This window comes from Theropithecus gelada, chromosome 9 (assembly GCF_003255815.1).
Source record: "Theropithecus gelada isolate Dixy chromosome 9, Tgel_1.0, whole genome shotgun sequence".
In the NCBI taxonomy this organism is placed as follows: Eukaryota; Metazoa; Chordata; class Mammalia; order Primates; family Cercopithecidae; genus Theropithecus; species Theropithecus gelada.
In genome coordinates, this window is record NC_037677.1 from 114,279,688 (window position 1) to 114,300,665 (window position 20,978).

The window sequence follows — 20,978 nt, forward strand, 5'->3', positions numbered from 1 at the left end:
CCACAACTACCACTGCAATCATAACAATAATAATACACATCTGATAAGGTTAATTCAGGGCTTCCCAACCATGGCGCTATTGACATTTCATGCCAGTTAATTCTTTGCTGTGGGGGGCTGTCCTATCTATTGCTGGATGTTTGGCAGCATCCCTGGCTTTGTCAGGGATCAGTAGATGTCAGTAGCATCCCTCATCCCAATCATGGCGATAAAAACGTCCTCTTGGGGGCAAATCACCGCAGCTGAGAACCACTAGGATAATGTAAGTGTAAAATGAGTTAACTCACATAAAGTGCTTGGGGTGGTGCCTAGCACAGAGTAAGCCCTGGATAAATATTACCTCCTGTCAATTCAAGGGTGGAAGAAGAGAAATGCGGTGAGTCTTTCTCTGTTCAGCCAAGCAGGGGTTTAGGGGTTGGTGCAGGGGAAGAATTCAAGGCTGGACGTTGAGGGGCCTGGGGTCTGCTTCTGTGCCTGCCCCTCAGTGTTGGGCACTTTGGGTAGCTGGATCATCACTTAGGGCCTTGGTTTCCTTCTCTGTGAAATGTAGGGGTCTGACCAGGGGCTGCAGGGTACCCTCAGACCTCAGGCAGCTGCTGAGTCCCCAGGGAACCCTCCTCCATCTCTCAGAGCTGGAGGGTGGCGACGGGGTATCAGCCCCCTACAAACTCCCTGCTGTAGCTGCCTGGGCTGCAGCTCAGCCTGGCTGGGAATCCATCTCAGACGCGGCCCCTTCCTCCCTCCACAACTGGGGAGCAGATGCGGCCCGTGTGTGGCTGTTGCCCAGACACAGGTGGTACCACCTGCCACAAGTTCCTTGATTCTTGATCATCCTACAATCACTTTTGGCCCCGAAACAATTTGCTGGGTGAAGGGAGAGGAGGGCCTGGAGGGAAAGGAGGAAGAAGGGGAGGGAGGTGGGGGTGGCACGGGGTTAAGAGTGGCCTTTGAAGTTTGCAACCATCTTATAGAAAACATCTTCAGTCATTCCCCATTTGGATGATGTCAGGAGAGCACATTACCATCCCGAGATCAAATGCAACAGCAAGAATCACTTGTTGCGCACCAGGCTACAGTCATATATCAAGTATTCTAGGCACACGCAATTCGTAACTTTCCCCAAAACAGATTGATATTTTCCTCTTCCACTTTCTGGGAAGGAGACATCTGACTTTGCTTGAAGTGCAGTTTGAGGGGCGGTGGGGAAATTAAACCAGTGCCCATAGTCTTTGCACGAAGCTGGCCACGCAGCTGAAGGCACAATTCTATTTCTTCTTTCCTTTGGGTTCTCTTGGTGATAGGCAGTTTGCCATCGGCCACATAATGTCAAAGAAATCCAAAGAACTCTCTCAGGCTCTCCAGAATTTGGCCCAAACAATAGCAGCAGGGGTTGTGTTTTTAATCTCCCTCTTACGCGTTCTTGTCTTTTTCTTCTACTTTTTTGGTTGGTTTGGGCCTCTGGTGCAGGGCAAATGTAATTAATAGTCAGGACAACCAGTAAAACTGGGAGATGAGGGATTTTCTCTTGTTTTTTTTTTTCTTCCTTAGAACTGCAGATTGTCAGAGCTGGAAGACTCCTTGCAAATCACCAGGGGCAGCTCTTTTACAGGTGGGGAAAATCAAGCCCAGAGAGAAAAAGTGACCGCCCAAGGCCACACAGCCTTGACTTTGGGTGATTTGTTTACCCTCTCTGGGTACCACTTTCCTTATCTGGAAATAGAAAGTGTAGAGAACTGTAGTAGCTCCCTTGAGTGAGTGTTAGGAAGACACAAGAAAGGAGGTCCTTTTAGCAATTGTGTTATCTGAAAGCAAGGTCTTCTTAAACTCCCTGTCAGAAATGCTGGGAGCTGGGATGAAGGACTGAAATGTAACTGGATTGACGTCCTTTTCTCTTCTGCTTTCTGCTTCTCTTCCCTGTTTCACAAATCTGTGATCAATGCACAATTGATCACAGTGGAACAAAGATAGACTTCTGAGAGCCCTTTACAAACTGGGGCTCTGAGGCGGTCACCGTGTGCCCAGCGGAGTGAGGCAGGCGGGAGATTCAGAGGCAGATCACAGTCCCCTTGAACCGGCCTAGGGAGAACAGGCCAGTGATGACCTCAGCCTGACGCCTTCCATTACGGGGTGTCTCACCCAACCCCTCCTGGAAAGCGATGGTAATTAATGTCAGGCAACCCATGCAGCTTAGTCATACCTGTGTATAATATTTGTAGTTTCTCTTGAGGCCAGTCTAGCAACAGGCAGCATAGCTGAGTGGTTTATGTGGGCTCTGCAGCCAGATGCTGGGATTCAAACCCCAGCACTAACACAGCACTAACTGTGTCTACCTGGCCAAGCTCTTCAGCCTCTGAGCTTTGGCTTTTAACATCTTATTTTTATTTTTATTTTTTTTGAGATGGAGTCTCGCTCTGTTGCCCAGGCTGGAGTGCAGTGGCACAATTTCAGCTCACTGCAACTACTGCTCGCTGGGTTCAAGCGATTCTTCCACCTCAGCCTCCTGAGTAGCTGGGATTACAGGCATGCGCCACCATGTCTGGCTAATTTTTGTATTTTTAATAGAGATGGGGTTTCACCATGTTGGCCAGGCTGGTCTCGAACCCCTAACCTCAAGTGATCCATGCACCTTGGCCTCCCAAAGTGCTGGCATTACAGGCATGAGCCACCGTGCTGGGCCTTAACATTTTAATTTTTTAAAGAACTGTAACACATGTAACAAGACATGCAACATGCAAGTAAGTGATGAAGCCCCGTGAACTTACTTCCAACCTAAGTAGGCCTTGGATGGGCCTCTGTCTTCCAGTCCCCTTCTCTACCCAAGAAGCAACCATGATCCTGAAACACCTCTATCCTTTCCTGTTTTTTTTATTAAAAAAACAAAACTGTATTTTTATTGTTTACATATGTATCCCTAAATAGCATATTGCTTATTTTTTGAGCTTCATAAAAGCTGTATCATATTCTGTGAGGTCTTCTGTTACTTGCTGTTTTCCCCCATTTAAAATTATATTTCTAAGATTCATCCTTGTTATGGTTCGAGGCCGTGTTTCATCTATCTTTCTCTGCTGGAGCACATTGCATGTTAAGAGTACACCACCATTTACTTATCCACACTCCGTTTGATGGGCAATTGGGTTGGATTCAGTGTTTTTGCAATTATAAAAAGTGGTTCTATGAATATTTTGTTATGTACACACACATATGGGTTTCTATGAGATACACATATACAAGTGGAATGGCTAGATCATAGGGAATAGGAATATTCAACTTTATGGACTAACATCAAATTATTTTCCAGTGTGCTTGTCCCCAAAGCTCCCATTTTTTTCATTTGTAACATGGATGCCAACCTCACAGGGCTGATGCTAGAATTGAATGACAGGAAACATTTAGCACAGTGTCTGCACTTAGTGTCCAAGGCACATTATCTGTGATTCCCTACTTCCTCCCTCTTTCGCTCCCCTGGGATTGAGAGAGTCCTTATCCGTCTTCAACAGTAATTTGCTGCTACTCATCCGGGAGCCCTTTGTGAGTTTGACTTTGACTTTAGGGCTTATTCACCATGGATGGATTTTTCCGTCCACAGTCTCTCAGTGATGTTGACTGGTTACTCCTCCATGTTCATCACATGTCCCTCTCTCACTATGCCTCAGTCAGAACAAGGCCCTGAAGTTAACTTCAAGCAGACCAGTGCTGGTCAAACTCTAATGAGGATCTGGCAAAAATGCAGATTTTGATTTTTCTTAACTTTTATTTTAGGTTCGAGGGTACATGTGCAGGCTTATTATATAAGTAAACTCACGTCACGGGGGTTTGTTGTACATGTTATTTAGTTACCCAGTTACTAAGCCTACTAACCAAGAGTTATTTTTTTCTGATCCGTTCCCTCCTCCTATCCATTACCCTCAAATAGGCCCCAGTGTCTGTGTTCCCCACTTTGTGTCCATGAGTTTTCATTTAGCTCCCACTTATAAGTGAGAACGTGCAGCATTTGGTTTTCTGTTCCTGTGTTAGTTTGCTAAGGATAATAGCCTCCAGCTTTATCCATGTTCCTGCAGAGGACATGATCTTGTCCTTTTTTATGGCTGGGTAGTATTCCATGGTGTACATGTACCACATTTTCTTTATCTGATCATTAATGGGCATTTAGGTTGGTTCCACATCTTTGCTATTGTGAATAGTGCTGCAATGAACATTCACATGCATTTGTCTTTATGGTAGAATGATTTATATTCCTTTGGGTATATACCCAGTAGTGAGATTGCTGGGTCAAATGGTAGTTCTGTTTTTAGCTCTTTGAGGAATCACCACACTGCTTTCCACAATGGTTGAACTAATTTACACTCCCACCAACAGTGTATAAGCATTCCTTTTTCTCCACAGCCTCATTGGCATATGTTACTTTTTGACTTTTTAATAATAGCTGTTCTGACTGGTGTGAGATGGTATCTCATTGTGGTTTTGATTTGCCTTTCTCTAATGATCAGTGATATTTAACTTTTCTTTATATGCTTTTTGGCCATGTGTATTTCTTCTTTTAAAAGTGTCTGTTCCTGTCCTTCGCCCACTATTTAATGGGGTTGTTTTCTCTTGTAAATTTCTTTAAGTTCCTTATAGATGCTGGATGTTAGACCTTTGTCAGATGCATAGTTTGCAAATATTTTCTCCCATTATGTAGGTTGATAGTTTCTTCTACTGTTCAGAAGCTTTTAAGTTTAAATAGATCCCATTTGTCAATTTTTGCTTTTGTTGTGCATTTGTTTTTGGTGTCTTTGTCATGAAATCTTTGCCCGTTCCTATGGCAGATCGTGACTCAGTAGGTCTGGGAAAGATTGGGGATTTTGCATTTCTAATCACCTCCCAGGTGATACTGATGTTGCTGGTCCATGGATCATCCATTGTGAAGCAAGGGTGTAGACCACCTAGGCCCTCTAAGTCAGAATAGCCCAAAGGCACTCTCCAAGTTTTGGGACAGTTTGTCTTGTCTGACAATAGACAGGAGTGTGATCTTGTGTGTCTAATTACGTGCCTTGATGGGGAGGAGACAGGATGATGGGAAGGTGGAGGAAGTGCCAATAGCCCACATTGGCCATGGTTGGGGGTAAATGCTTTTGGAAAGAGTGCTATCCACACTACATCCTGGAGGAAGGCCTGAGTTAGCCAGGCTATGGCCAGGAGGCCAGTCCTCCGACCAAGGAACGAGGCTTTGCATAGAAGTGACCTGTGAGTTGGTAATGTCCTTTCCATAGTGTAGGGCCAGTGTTTGCTCCACCAAGTTTTTTCAATAACTATAAAAAGTAGCTCTGGGTGTTATTAGGAGAAGGATCGAAATTGAGTGGCTCCACCTGCCTTGTGCAGTCTTTATCAGGACATTCAGAGGCAAGAGCTCCACCCTGGAGCCTGGAGAGCACTGTTTGGATTCAGCCCTGCCTCCCGTGCTCCCCTTCCCACCTCATCCCGGGAATTCTGGAGCTGATCCGTAGGGAGATGGTTCAGGGAATGCTCCCGGGGATGGTGGGGGAATGTGCTTTCTCTCTCAAAAAGCTGCCTCCTCCTCTAACTATTTCTAGGTAAAGTAATTGCTGGGCTTTTCAAAGCTGAGAGCTACTTGGGATGTTCCAAACACAGGGCATTTCTTCAGAACTGTACATGAGACAAAACTCTTGCTCCACTGTGAGCTCGGCGTGTTGGGCTTTAGTGTCTTTAGATTAAATTATTATTTTTTTAAAGTGGAGGCTGATGCTTCTCTGTCATCTCTGTCTTTGCTGTCGACAGCCAGACACCCAGGAAAGCATGCAAACACAGTTACCCACAGCTTGTCGCCAAAGAGATTTATCACTTCTTAGCGCTGTACGCAGCTCCTAGACAAGACACCCAAATGCACCTAAATGGGACACTTTTCCTCCTTGTTTCAAAGCAAGAATTCCTCAGTAATATCTGACGTCAGGAGAGTGGTGACTCAGATTTTCGAACATTTAAGCCCAGATGCAGGCGTCTAAACCTCTGAGGCCATGCTATGTGATCTGTGAGTTCAATTCTGGATTTGACTCCAAATGCTCACTTTTTGGTGCCTCCCAGATCTTTCTGTGGCGGGTGGTTCCTAATGTTTCCCCTAAGGGCCACCTTGGTAAGGAGGAGCCATAGGAACTCTAAGCCAGAATGCGAGGGTAAGCTTGGCCCATTCTGCCAACAAGTAGCTTCAGGATCCCAGGCAGATCTCTTCACCTCTCTGCACTGCTGCCTGCTTATTTGAAAAAAAGTCAGCAATTTTCAAGCATTTTGTAAAACAAAGAACCTTTGATCAAACAAAGTCTTCCATGGAGCCTCAGTGTAGGACAGATGGAAGCCAGGCTGATTTGGTAGAGGCAGAGATGGAGTCTCTGGTTTCCACTTGTTTTCCTTCTCCCAACCATGGAAGCCCCTATGGTCACTTTAGGAACCCTAAGTGCTCGACAGAACACAATTTGAAAACCACCAAACTACCAAAAGCTCCAAAAGACCTTTTATTTTTATTGATTGCATTTTATTGATGTGAGACAGGGTCTTACTCTTGAGTGTGAGCCAGAATACACTGGTGCAATCAGCTCACTGCAACCTCTAATTCCTGAGCTTAAGAAATCTTCCCACTTCAGCCTCCTAAGTAGCTGGGACTACAGGTGCGCACCACCATACCTGGCTAATTTAAAAAAATTTGTTGAGATGGGGGGGGTCTTGCTGTGTTACCCAGGCTAGTCTTGAACTCCTGGCTTCAAGCAATCCTTCTGCCTCCACCTTCCAAAGTGCTGGGATTATAGGTGTGAGTCACTGTGCCTGGCTGCCTTTTATTTATGATGGTCTATGAAGCTATGGCAAGATGTCTGGCTTGGGGGTATGAGGTGCTGTGGGCTGAAATATGTCTCCCTAAAATCAATACATTGAAGTCCTTACCCCCAGTACTTCAGAATGTGACTGAATTTGGAGAGACGGTCTTAAAGAGGTAACTGCATTAAAATGAAATAATTGAGTGGGCCCTAATCCAGTATCACTGGTGCCCTTAGAGGAAGGTAAGATTAAGACATAGAAACTCACAAAGGGAAATCATGTGAAGACATGAGAGAAGGCAGCTATCGATAAGCCAAGCAGAGAGGCCTCCGAATAAATCAATCCTGCTGACACCCTGGTCTTGGACTTCTAGGCTCCTGGATTATGAGAAAATACATTTCTGTTTCTTAAGCCCTGCAGTCAGTGGTACTTTGTTACAGCAGCCTGAAATGGTTTGGCTCTGTGTCCCCAGCCAAATCTCATCTCAAATTGTAATCCCCACATGTCAAGGGAGGGGCCTGGTGGGAGGTCACTGGACCATGGGGGTGGTTCTCCCATGCTAACTCATGATAGTGAGGGAGTTTTCAAGAGATCTTGATGACTTAAAAGTGCCAGTTTCCCCTTCACTTTCTCTCTCCTCTCTCTCTCTCTCTATCTGTCTCTCTCTCCTGCTGCTATGTAAGACATGCCTTGCTGCTTCATCGCCTTTAGCCATGATTGTCATTTTCCTGAGGCCTCCCCAGCCATGCAGAACTGTGAGTCAATTAAACCTCTTTTGCTTATAAATTACCCAGTCTCAGGTAATATCTTTATAGTAGGCTGAAAATGAACTAATACACAGCCCTAGCAAATGAATACATGGAGGGACAGCTTCCCATTCAGGTCACCATTTTAAGGAATTCTATTTATCCCAATATAAAACCACTATGCAACCTTGTATGTCTCCTCTCTGAGGAACTAAACCCATGCTCTTTACCAGGGAGACGCCCCGGTCTCCCAAGAAGTATGTCCCTGCCCTCGGGAGGAAGAGGAAAACGTTCTTGAGCTTGGCTATGTCTGGTAGGGCATCTGGGTTCAGAGGGCATCCCCAGGGATGGTGATGGTGGAAAGAGCCCTGGGAAGGCCTCCCACTGGCTCCTGGTCTGTGAAAGTCTGGCTGTAGGAACATTTAACACTTGCTGGGCCCAGAACCCAGGTTTCATTTTTTTCCTAATCAGATTGTGTCCAAACTAATAATAGTTATCCAGATAGAGCTGTGTGAAACTAGCAATTTTCACTTCACAGGTATTTGTCTGGGAAATCGCAGTTTTTCAGCTTTAGAAACTGCCATTTGGTTTCACAAAAAATTCAAGGTGAAAAGAAATGTAGGTGAACATGTTCAATTTTTCATGAGCTGGATTTTGGCAGAGGTAGCAGCTCTCTCCAATCTTATTTCACGGTAAAGGAAGCCACCATGGTACTGGACCAGGGAAGAAGTTGGGGGCGCTGGAAGACGATGAAAGAGGGTGTGCAGAGTCCAAGTGGTGCCGATCAGTGTCCTCCAAGGGTGTCTCTGGGGATTGGGTGGGACAGGGGTAGCACAAGCTCTAGGCAAGCAAACGGGCATAGGACCCTAGGACAAATCTCTGTCTCCTTTGATGCCTTGACCTGGGGTGTCTGGGAAAGAGTTAAACATTTATCCCCTCATTTATGAAGTTCTCCTCACTCGAGTCTCAGCAACTGGCCATATGCATTTGGGTCACACCTCCTCGGAGTTTTAAAAATGCAGTGTTCATTTGTTCAGCCACTTGCCAAGTTTCTCTTTTCTATCTTTTGTGTAGTCATGATAGATACTGTACAGGTGTGCACATGTGTGGGAGAGAGGGAGATGGCAAAGCTGAGGGGCCAGGCCTACAACAGCAGAATAAGAGGAGGTCACATCTTTACACTTGAGGACTTGGCAGGCTGGTAGAAGACCCGGACAGAATTCCTGCTCAGGAAATACCTGGAAAACAGTGGCTTAGCAAGCAGAGGTACAGATCCAAGGGCAAGTCCTGGCTCAAAAATAAAATAATAAAATAAAATTAATGCCTACTGAATTTTTACGTAGAACTCAAGAGACTAAAAAATGCAATTCTTCTCCTGAGAAACTATCTGAAGGAAATAATCAGAAATGCAGTCAATAATCTGCACCAAGGTCTTCCCTGCTGATGGATTTATAATAGCCCCACATTGAGAACCCGCCTAAGCTCTCACGATAAGAAGGATTAGTTCAATAAATGATGGTCTAGCCCAGAGATCAGCGAACTGCGGCCCTTGGACCAAACCCAGCTCTCCATCTGTTTTTGTAAATAAAGTTTTATTGGAACACAGCCATGCCCATTCTTGTGTGTATTGTCTGTGGCCACTTTGATGCTATGATGGCAGAGCTGAGTGGTTGCCATAGGGACCATATATCCTGCAAAGCCTAAAAATATTTACTATCTAGTGCTTTAAGAAAACATTTTCTGACTTCTGGTTGAACCATATGAAGAAATGCCAGGTAAGCATTCAAAATTATGTTAAGGATTTTTTTTTTTTTTTTTTTGAGAAACAGTTTTGCTCTATTGCCCAGGCTGAAGTGCAGTGGCATGATCTCAGCTCACTGCAACCTCCACCTCCCGAGTTCAAGCAGTTCTTCTGCCTCATTCTGCCTCATTCTCCCCAGTAGCTGGGATTACAGGTGCATGCCACCATGCCTAGCTAATTATTTTGTATTTTTAGTAGAGATGGAGTTTCACCATGTTTGCCCAGGCTGGTCTCAAACTCTTGGCCTCAAGTGATCTGCCCGCCTTGGCCTCCCAAAGTGCTGGGATTATAGGTGTGAGCCGCCATGTCCAACCTAGGATTTTTTATTGTCATGGAAGAATGCATATGGTATAATTGTAAGTTAAAAAGTAGGATATGACATTTTCATATTAATAATAATAACATTTATTAAGTGCATATGAAGTTTTAGGCACTGTTTAGATAATGATTACAAGGTGTCTTAAGAGCAAGGAAAAATGCATGTGGTATAATGGCATGCAAGAAAGTAGGATATAAAATGCTGATATTTAGTAAGAATTAATATGTATTAAGCACACATTAAGCTCATCACTTTGTTTCACTAAGCCTTCAAAAAATTATATGTGGAAGCTACTATTATTGTATATTTACAGATCAAGAATGAAGACAGAGAAAGAGGTTAAGTCATTTGCTTTAGGGACCTACCTGGTGAGTGAAGGAGCCAGCATTCAAAGACGGGGAGTCTGCTTCTACACAGAGAAAGGACTAGAAGGAAACAGGGCAAAATATTAGCAGTGGTTGTTTGTGGGTGCTGGCGGGAGGACAGCTCCATCCTTGGCATTGTCTTTGGCTCTGAGTAACTGAGAACCTAGAAAATAACAGCTTGAGCAAGCGAGGGGCTCATTTTCTCCCATTCCAAGAAGTCTGGGGGATGCAGCCAGGGTTGGATTGGAGGCTCTCTGACCTTGAGTCTCAAGGTGACTGCCCACCTCTTCAGTTGTTTCTTGCATTTAGAACAGGAAGAGGGGGAAGGCCGAAGGGCTAGAGGTGGAAATTGGCTGAATGGCCCCTTTATCAAAGAACCTTCCTGTAAGGTCCAACTAGCAACTAGTTTCACATATGTCTCATTGGCCAGAATGGGGTCACATGATCACCCACATTTGCAAGGCTGGCTGGGCCATGAAGTCTTTTAGCTAGGCACTTTGCAACCCTGAAAAAAATCAGGATTTTGTTAGTAAGGAAGAGAGGCAATTTGCCATGTTTGCAGCACGGATGGTTACTAATTTATCTTTTATTACTTCCTGAATTTTCCAAAATCAGACAAAGGCTTGCAGAATCTGAAGGCATCAGGATGGAGGAAAGGTGGGGAGAGGGAGTGATGGAGAAGTGTGGGTGAATTGGGGAGGTATCCCCAGAGCAGATGCACTTTAATTTTCAGGGTGACTGGTGAAGAGACATGCCTCCAGCTTCTTTTATTACAAGCCTTCTAAGGGTGTGTGAGGGAAACCCGGGACAGTCTGCCAGATTGGCTTCTCCCATCCTGCACAGGAATGGGAACTACTGGGATCAATCAGCCCATGGTGAGGCTGCAGCACATGGACTCAGAAGCCATTGGGGCCCCACGGACGGGGCCAAGAGGCCAGGAGACCACTCTGACCAAGTTTTCATTGTCTCCTAGAGTGGGTAGGATTGTGTCCTCCCAAAAGATATACTCAAGTCCTGATACCCCTTTACCTGTTATCTTATTTGAAAATAGGGTCTTTGCTGATATAGTCAGGTTAAGATGAGGTCACACTAGACTAGTGTGGCCCTAATCCAAGTCCTTATAAGGACCTGTGTCCTTATAAGGAAAGAAAAATTTGGACATAGATATAGAAGGCTCAGGAAAGAAGGCTCTATGAAGACAGAGGCATAGATTGCTGTGAATCAGCTACAAGCCAAGGGATGCTAAGGTTTGCCAGCAACCACTGGAAACAAGGCGAGAGGCATGGAACACATTCCTCCTTAGAGCCTCTGGAAGGAACCAGCCCTGCTGACACCCTGATTTTGAATTTCTGGCCTCCAGAGCCGTGAGAGAATAAAGTCCCATTGTTTTAAGCCACTCAGTGTGTGGCAATTTGTTATGGCAACCCTGGAAAATAAGTACCGCTCCTTCCAGGGAGGACTGGCAAGTTCTGGTCATCTTGTGTGTCCTGCACCCAGGCGTCACATGCCACTTGTTGTGCTCTACCCCAGGGGGCATGCCCTTCTCTGCAAAAGGCACAGAGGTGGCCTTTCAGCCTCCACCAAGGCCAGTGCCCAGGCTCGAGGCATGGTTACAGTTCTTCATTCAGGGTTAGGGCACCTTTTCCTTTAAGTTCTCTCCAGCAACCCCAGCATCTGCATCTCCATCAGCACCACCTCTAAAGCCCCCTCCCAAATAGAACACAGTCTGCATCCATGCAGCAGGGGAGATGTCAAGCTAAAAGTAGATACAATTTTGGGTAAGAATATAAAATTAAAAATACAAAACCACAAGCAGGCCAGGTGTGGTGGCTCACGCCTGTAATCCCAGCATTTTGGGAGACTGAACCAGGTGGATCACTTGAGGTCAGCCTGGCCACTTGGTGAAACCCATCTCTACTAAAAATACAAAAATTAGCTGGGTGTGGTGGCATGTGCCTGCAATCCCAGCTACTCAGGAAGCTGAGGCAGGAGAATCACTTGAATCCGGAGGTAGAGGTTGCAGTGAGCTGAGATCGTGCCACTGGACTCTAGCCTGGAAGACAGAATGACACCCTGTCTCAAAAAATAAAAAATAAAATAAAATACACCCCACATGCAGGGCCTTAGAATGGATTTCAGTGACGGGTCTCCAGGAGAAGCTTCTGGATTCCAGTGAACTCAACCCATTTGTTTTGCAAGTGTACCTTTAAGGCAGTGTGCCAGGCCCTTCCAACAGACTGCAGCCACACTGCCCTGCAAACCCTTCTGCTCGGAGTTGTACATGGCTGCTGTTAGACCCTTTCTTGGGAGCAGATTTTGAGGGAGCAAGAGTAGTTGAGGGTGTGGTGGAGAGTAGGGGGAGGAGGGGAGAGTCCAGCAGTTGCCGTGGCTTTCAGAGGGCATGAGAAGCCTGGCTCTGATACTAACCAGCTGAGTGACTTGGTGTTCCCTTCTGTCAAATGGGAATAAGGATTAGAGAAAGACCAGAGGTGGAGACTCGGGCACATAGCCTGAAACTGTAGGTGCTAAACAAGCATCCATTCACTTCCACTTCCCTTCCCTGGAGGGAGCAAGAGTAGAGGGCCTGAATGTTAATACGGGAGTCACCAATCACAAACTCGACAGGGTTCCCAAAAGTTTACCTCACCTATGAGCCCTGAATTTCTTTTCTTCCCCAAAGCACCATGCAATTAGGGCTTTCCACTAGTTCTGACTTGTCTCTGAAACCCTGTTTGTCAAGACTCATCCTCGGGAGGGAAAGGGAGTTGCGCATTCTGCATTAAGTTGGGTTAGGCTCTTCTTGCATTTACCAGGCAAGGCTGCCACCAGCCACGTGGCCTCAAGGCTGCCGACAGCAGGTGAGCTTCCTCTACTGGAAAGGAAAACTTGAGATTTCTTCAGATTGGCTGAGTCTCTCATTCATGCAGAAAATGAGACATGATATCAAAAGCACATGGGGCTCAGAGGTATTAAGCAGCCTTTATGGGCCTGTCAGATCCCATCCGAGGGGCGGAACTTCCTTTACCTGATATCTGTAGTAACTTCGTGATGATTATAGTTCCTGGGCCCTGGGCCCTGATGCTTCTCTTGGATAAGGTAACAATTCCGTCTCTAAGTAGGACCTGGAAGTCAGTCTCTTTTCTGGAGCCACTGGGTATGGAGGCATGTAATGACAGAGTCTACCCGATTCTAAGTCATAATTCAAGTGTGCAAAAATCCCTCCAAACTGGGATACATGGAGGGTGTTCTCCCTGCTATAGAGTGGGACCAACCCTTCAGTCCTCCTGCTCCTGGGCCTCTGTAGATGGATGTGGAGACAAGAATGAGTTTCAGGCTGTATTTCATGGCTGACTTCTCCATGTGGAATCTGCAAGTCCTGGTCCCTCCCACTCCCCTCACATTGCATTGAAATACAACAGCCATTGGTCACTGTTTCCATTAGGGCTCCACTAACCTTATCAACATTAGTGCTGAATCCGACCTTGTGATGTGGTGAATGGCTGTGTGCGTTGATGGGATTTGCTGGTGTGCTTCTCTGGGGTGGGGTCTGACCTGCCTTCTCCTCTTTACATAGCATTTGATTCAGAAATGAGGAATTTGAAGATGCCTCAATGTTCACCAAGGAGGCATCTGTGTCAATGATGCCAGGCTGTAAATGGTGGTGCACTGTGTTTGCCCCAAGGAAGGGGTGTTTTCTGATTCACCCAAAGGTGACATAAGGGCTAACTGTGGTCTGGGGCAGCAGCACCCTAAGATATTGACATGAAGGATGTTAACAGAGAAAACTCTAGTACATAAATTCCAGTGGGCACTCTTCCTGGCAAAGATTTTCTTGTCAGCAGCAGGAGGAATGACCCATTACTACTGCCTTTGCAACCACTCCTGATTCAGCTACCCTCTCTTGAGTTCCTACCAATGTGCTAGGAATGTATGTGCTCTTTATACATGTGGCTTTTTACTTCTCATATGGGTATTTTTATCCCCATTTTTCAAATAAAGAAATTGAGTCTCAAAAAAGCTCTGTGACTTGCCTAGATACACAGCTTGCCAAAGGTGGAGTCAGGATTTGAACTCATGACCCCCTGACTCTGAGGTCAACGTGTTAGGGGCCTCGAGGTACCAGCTTTCCAGGGTCCCAGGAACATGAATGGCTCACAGATGATGGGCCCACATTTATACACACACACAAACAAACACACGTGTTTAAATTGCAAAACATAACTTACATACAAAAATACATAAAATAAATTCACAAATACATAAATTATTGTGAAGAATACACCTTTCAGCTTCCATTTAGGTCAAGAAACAAAGCATGGCCAGCACCTGAGACACCCCCTCGTGTCCCTTCCAATCACCACCACAGCCAACTCTGACTCTTACAGAAATCACCTCCTTGCTTTTCCTTACTGTTTTATCACTTAAGTGAGTGTCCCCGAGCAGCACAGTTTCATTTTGCCTATCTTCTGAACTTTCTGTACCTGCAATCATGCAGTGCAATTCAGCTATGCCTGGTTTCTTTCATCTAACAATGTGTGTGTGAGATTCATCCAGGTTGTCAAGTGTAGCAGTAGTTTATTTTCGTGTATGTATACTATTGTATTATATGACTATTCTACCACTTATTTATTTATTCTTCTTTTATAGACCATTGGGTTGTTCCGATTCAGGGTTATTATGAATACTGCGACTGTGACCATCTTTTATGTGTTCCTGGGTCATCATTGAGTATATATACCTGGGAATGAAATCTCAGGGTCAAAGGATGTGCCTATCTTCAACTTTAGAAGATACTTGACCAAATGTTTACTAAAGTCATTGTACCAATGGACATACCCACCAGCAACTTGGACCAATTCCAGTTACTCCTCCCCTTCACCGGTACTCTGTGTTGTCAATCTTTGTAACTTTAGCCATTTTGGTAGGTATGTAGTGAGATTCCCTTGTGATTTCAGACACACTTTTTATGGCTGTGTTTATTCTGGTGAAGCACAACTTAGCTTTCTCTGAGTGGATAGGACTCTGTGATATGGAGTGAGGCTTATTGCAGTACTCACCAGTCAGCTGGTGTCTGGGCATTTTGTACACACCACACATCACCCCTGTTTAAGCACAGAAGTGGTCAAATGTTGAGGATTTCCCAGGCTGAGCTCTCCGCAACTTGCAAACAGTGTTCTTGAAAAGTTGGCTTGTGGGAAATCCATGTGAATGTCTGTGCTTCAGATCAACAAGCAGTCAGGCAGTGTGCACCTGGGCATGGATGGCAGCCCTGCTTCTTGGGGGTCCCCCATCCTCATCCCAGCTCTTCCTGTTTGCTGTCCTGGTGCCATCAATCACCTAAGATCTCTAGGGGCTGCTAATGGTCATACCTGACACTTTCTGGCCATCTTTCTAGGCCTCAGTTTTCTCAACTGGAAAGAGGGGCTGTTGGGATGAGTGAATGAAATGGTGCATGCAAGCCCTGGGCATGGTGCCTCGCATAGAATAGGTGCTCAGTTATGGGGCTGAGACTAGGGTGTAACAAGCAAGGTGCCTAAGGTACAAAATTTAAGGAGGCACTCCCTCTCTGATGCCAAGCCTGCACTTACAAGACCCTGTGAACCAATGCCTCCTTAAGTTTCAGCTTTAGGCACCTTCATCCCTTCATCTACTCCCAACCCTGCTGGGCTTTGATGCTGTTGCTGATTCTCTGCCCTGGGCCTCGCTCCATTCTGAGTCCTGCATTACTACTCATTATGAAACTTCAGGGGTTTCTAATACCAATTTGCTTGGTATTTTACACAACACTTATAAAACATGAAATAGAATGGAAGTTCATCTTACATAATAATTGAGTCGGGAAACTAAGGTTTCAGTTATACATACATATGTGTGCACTAGTTCAGGGTGTGAAATGCATTTCTCACTGTGGGTCACAGTAAAAAGGAGTTTTGAAAACTGCTGCTCTGTCAACCCTGCACCATCAACAGTGCCCAGAACACCACCCACTTTGTCCTCTGCACCCCCTTCATCTGCCAAGTTAGTCCTGCCCCTCAGGTATCCTGGACTGAGCACCCCACCCCTCTGAAGTCTGCCCTGCCTCCTGCAAGCTGAGGCCAGCTCCTGCTTCTTTGTGTCCCTGCCTCACATGCAACACGACAGTGAGACATCAGTGTTGGGGCCAGACGGCCTGGGTTCCAATCCCAGCCTGCTTCTTACTAGACACACGACCTGGGGCAAGTCACATGTGCTCTCTATTTCTCAGTTTCCCCTGTTTGTGAAATAGGGATAGCATCACGCACTGGTTGGACTGATGGAAGGATCAAATGAGTTAATACGTGAGGGTGCCGAGACCAGCTGCTGGGGAGCTCTCATGGCGTGTTAGCAGTAGTTTTATTTACAGCTCAGGCCCCGGCATGGGGACATTTCTTTGCCTTTCAGTGATTTGTTTTACTGTTTAACTGGTGTCCTGGACTGAGCCTCATTGAAGGGAGAGTGTCCACCTGCTTAGAGTTTGTGACTCTAGCTCCAAGCCCTAGGTCGTGCACACAGTAGGCATAGCCCAAGCCTCAGCCTTCCCCACGCTGAGTTTCCTCCATCCAGGACACACTGGGGAACTCAGGGTCTGTCTTGTGTCTGACTCTCCAGTGGTGCCCACTGGCATTTGCTGATCCCTTGGGGCCTCCATGCACCTTGGGTCCTCCACGCACCTTCGGTCATCAGCTGAGACTTCTGGGCCATGAACCTTTGACAGGCAGGCCCTGGGCACCTGTGGGGAAGGAGGGTGAGGTGAGAACAACACAAGTTTTTCAGGCACTGCTTCCCTGTCCCCATCACTTTGCCACTTGTTGCTGCCCAGCTGGGTCAGATTTTATTGGAAAGACTGGAGTAACTAATGGGAATTACAATACAGGGAGCGGAAGATGTAAAATTGCCCAATTCATGGGAATCCCACAGCTGTGGTCTGAATATTTGTACCCTCCAGAATGGATGAATGGGTTATCACGGGAGTGGGAGTCATGGCTTTATAAGAAGAGGAAGAGATACTGGAATGAGCACGCTCAGCCCCCCTGCCCGTGTGATGCCCTGTGCCACATTGGGACTCTGCAGAGGGTTCCCCAGCAAGAAGGTCCTCACCAGATGCAGCCCTTTGGCTTTGGGCTCAGCCTTCACAGCTGTAAGAAATAAATTCCTTTTCTTTAAGAATTACCAAATTTCAGATATTCAGGTATAAGCAACAGAAAACAGATCAAGACACCCACAAACTCCCAAAGAAAGCCCAAAGAGGAGCTGGCTTCCTGGCTGTGGTGCCCTATCCTTGGGTCCTCCCTACCCTGAGAGCTGCCTCCTCCTTTAAGCCTTCTAGAGTTCATCTCTAGCCCGCGTTGGGGAAGCACCATGTCTATACAAAGGGATTGGCCTTGTCCTGGAATTCATCCATTTCCTTTCAGCAGCCACACTGTAAACCTTGCAACTCATTTCCAGAGGACTATCAATTTGGTGACAACTGACAAAAGGTGTACGTGTGTATGTGTGTGTGTTTGGGAGGAGACCAGAGGGGGTCTGAGCAGGACAATTTGGGGTGGAGCCATACTATGTCAGCTCTTTTTCCAGATTTCCTACCAGGGCAAGGTGTGAAGGGAGGATCTGCCTATGGATCAGTGTGTACACACAAGTACAAATGAACACACACATGTAAATACATAAATGCTACATCCAATGTACAGTAGACCTACACATCACACATATATCTTTACATTTATAATATCATACACACAGCAAGAGACAAAAAAGTCAATACTAAATTCTGTGCCCAAACACACATAACCACACGTGCACACACATCTACGAAACATAAGTAAAAGCACACACATGCTCAGACGCGAACCTCTTTCAATGACAAATAATAATTCTCAAAGATCAAACAGCTTAGAACATACTAAGGCATAAAGACATTTTCCTAAATGCAATTTCATCCTCACAGACTCCTGCCCTCCATGGGAAAAGCCTTTAGAGCATTAATGAATGTGGTGTCAGATTCTCTCTCTTTTTTCTTTCTTCTTTTCAAAAAAAAAAAAAAAGATTTAAAAATTATTTTATTTTTAATTGACAAATAATAATTGTATATATTTATGGGGTACGGTGTGATGTTATGATGCATGCATACATTGTGGAATGATTGATTCAGGGTAATTAACATATCTATCACCTCACATACTTATCATTTCTTTGTGATGAGAACATTCAAAATCTATTCTTTTAGCAACTATGAAATACACAATATATGATCAATAACTATAGTCACCAGGTTGTGCAATAGATCACCAGAACTTACTCCTCTTGTCTAACTTTTAACCCTTGTTTGGCCAGCCCCAGGCTACTCTTGGGAACTCATATGCATAAGGAACTGGGGCCATTTCAGAGCCTTTTACCCATTTATGGCTTCACAATAACTGGGTAGAAGTTTTGAAATTAACTCTCATCTACCTCTCAGGACGACACACCTCTAGAACAGGGCATTCTCTTGAGAGTGGAAGGGAGGAAGGCAAAGTAAGGATTTATGATCCCCCTGTATGGGCAAAGCCTTGGGGTTCCTGCTTCTATTACATAGTCACTAAAGCTTAGAGGAATAAATGAGTAAATGAATCATATTGCAGAGGGCTTTGGAATCCAACAGACATAGGCTACAGTCCTTGTTCTGTATTTGTGTCAACTTGGGCAAGTCACTTGATCTTTAGGAGCCTAAGTCCCCCATCTGTAAAATGGATATCATAATTCTGCATTCATTAGAATAAAGAGGTAGTAACAAACAAAACAAAGAGACACCAAAATACAGTGCCTCAAGAAGGACACGTCTAATTCCCTCTCATGTATCGGTCCTGGGAGAACAGCCAAGGTTGATGGAGAAGTTCTGTTTGTGTGTTATGCCAGGACCTGGGCTATTTCCACCTTGTTGCTCCTCTTGCCCTAGGACATTGTCTTCATGTCCATGGTCAAAAGCAAGTGATCACCATGTGTGCACAGGAGTGGGAGGGAGATGATAGAGATAGAGACGATGGCGATAGAGATAGAGATAGAGATAAAGATAGATAGAGACAGAGATAGAGATATCACAGCAAGGGCCTTGCCTTTGGAGTTGAAAATGACCCCAAAGTTGCACACATGGCTTGAAATAACATCCCATTGATCTAAATGTAGTCACCCAAAGAGCCTGAGAAATGCAGTCTAGTGGGGCAGCTACAACTCCCTTCCTATGAAAGAAGGGAATATTGCTCTTTGGTGGATAACCAGTTGTCTCATCACAAATAGCTATGTCAGATGGCTGTAGTGAGGACTAAGCCATGTAATATGTATAACATGCAAAGCATAGGACTTGACACTCCGTCTGCATTTGAGAAATGGGAGCTATTATTTAATCATTTCAAAGGAATTCTTTTAAGGTGAATGTTATAATAATGTAATCAGAGTGCACATTTTCTTGGTACTTTAGTGCGGCAGGGTGGTATGGAAAAAATAAAAGAACTCAGCTATAAATGAAATGTTTGGACAAGACTCAGGAAGTATATAACCTAAAAGCCAAAAGCCTTTTGTAGGATGTGACATCTGCTCTGGGCACCTCCCAAGGTGGAGTTGTGGACAAAGCATTGGCTCAGATGAGGTGTCCCTCAGATGAGGCCTAGGATATAAGGATTTTGCAATGGCTGGTGGCAACCTGTGACTTGGTTCTCATGCCACTGGCAGGTTCTGCCCATCACATTCAGGAGGAAGTCTTCAGGACTGGGAGAAAACCAGCAGGACATGCAGTTCTCACAGGATACCTGTGTCTAGTCTTAGCCCTGGGCAAATCATCTCACCTTTCTGAGATTCATTTTTGTCCATGAACAAAGTGGGGACCTGAATCATGCTTACCCTATGGGATGGTCATGAGATGAAGCAAGATAATGGGTATGCTGTAAGCTCTGAAGGGCTCTGCAGATGTGAGAAAGTAGGGTAATTAACTCAGAGTAGGGGAAATCCATCACCAGCAGTCAGGTGTGTCCCCCAGCCCCGCTGGGGCTCATGTGGTGGGTGGGTGGAGCTCACGTACCTGTCCAAGAGAAATGCCTTCCCATTCCCCTGGGAGTGGCAACGAAGCTGTCAGTCTTAATCAGAACTTCCTTTCTGCAAGCCGCTTCCTTCATGTCATAAACTTGGCACACTTCAAACCTCTGCTTCAAGAGTTATTTTCTTTGAGTTTCATAAGTCGCCTTTACCCGGAGGAGACAGAAGCCTCCGCATTTCTTTCCACCTGGAAATCACCACTGTTCTGAGGCTGTCCTTGTTTCGCTGCTAAAGACATATTTGTATGTCTACACCCCACAAGTTTCCCATCTAACTTTCATTAAAGCTAATTGGCATCACAAGATTAAGACAGGCAGCAAAAGACAAAGAAGTCAGTACTAAATTCTGTCTAACCAGGTGGCTGGGAAAGTGACAAACTTCTGGAGGAAGGGACAACACCAAGTGTGAGTCCCAGGCTGCTGGCTTGTGTCAAGTGTCTTCAGAGGAAGCTGCAAAAGTGTGCTCTGTACCCCCACGTTTATTGCAGCGGTAGTCAAGAGAACCAAGATATGGAATCAACTCAGCTGTCCAACGACAGATGGATGCATACAGAAAATGCAGTATACATACACAGTGGAATACTATTCAGCCACAAAAAAGGAAATCCTGTCGTTCAAAGCACAATGGATGGAAGTGGAGGGTACTGTGTTAAAGAATATAAGCCAAGAACAGAAAATTAAACACCACATGTTCTCATTCATAGGTAGAAGTTAAGAAAAATTGATCTCATAGAAGTAAAAACTAGACCAGAGGACACTAGAGGCTGAGAAGGGTAGGGGAAGAGAAGATAAGCAGAGATTTGTTAAGGGACACAAAATTACGCTAGATAGGAGGAATAAGCTCTAGTGTTCTATACCTCCGGAGGA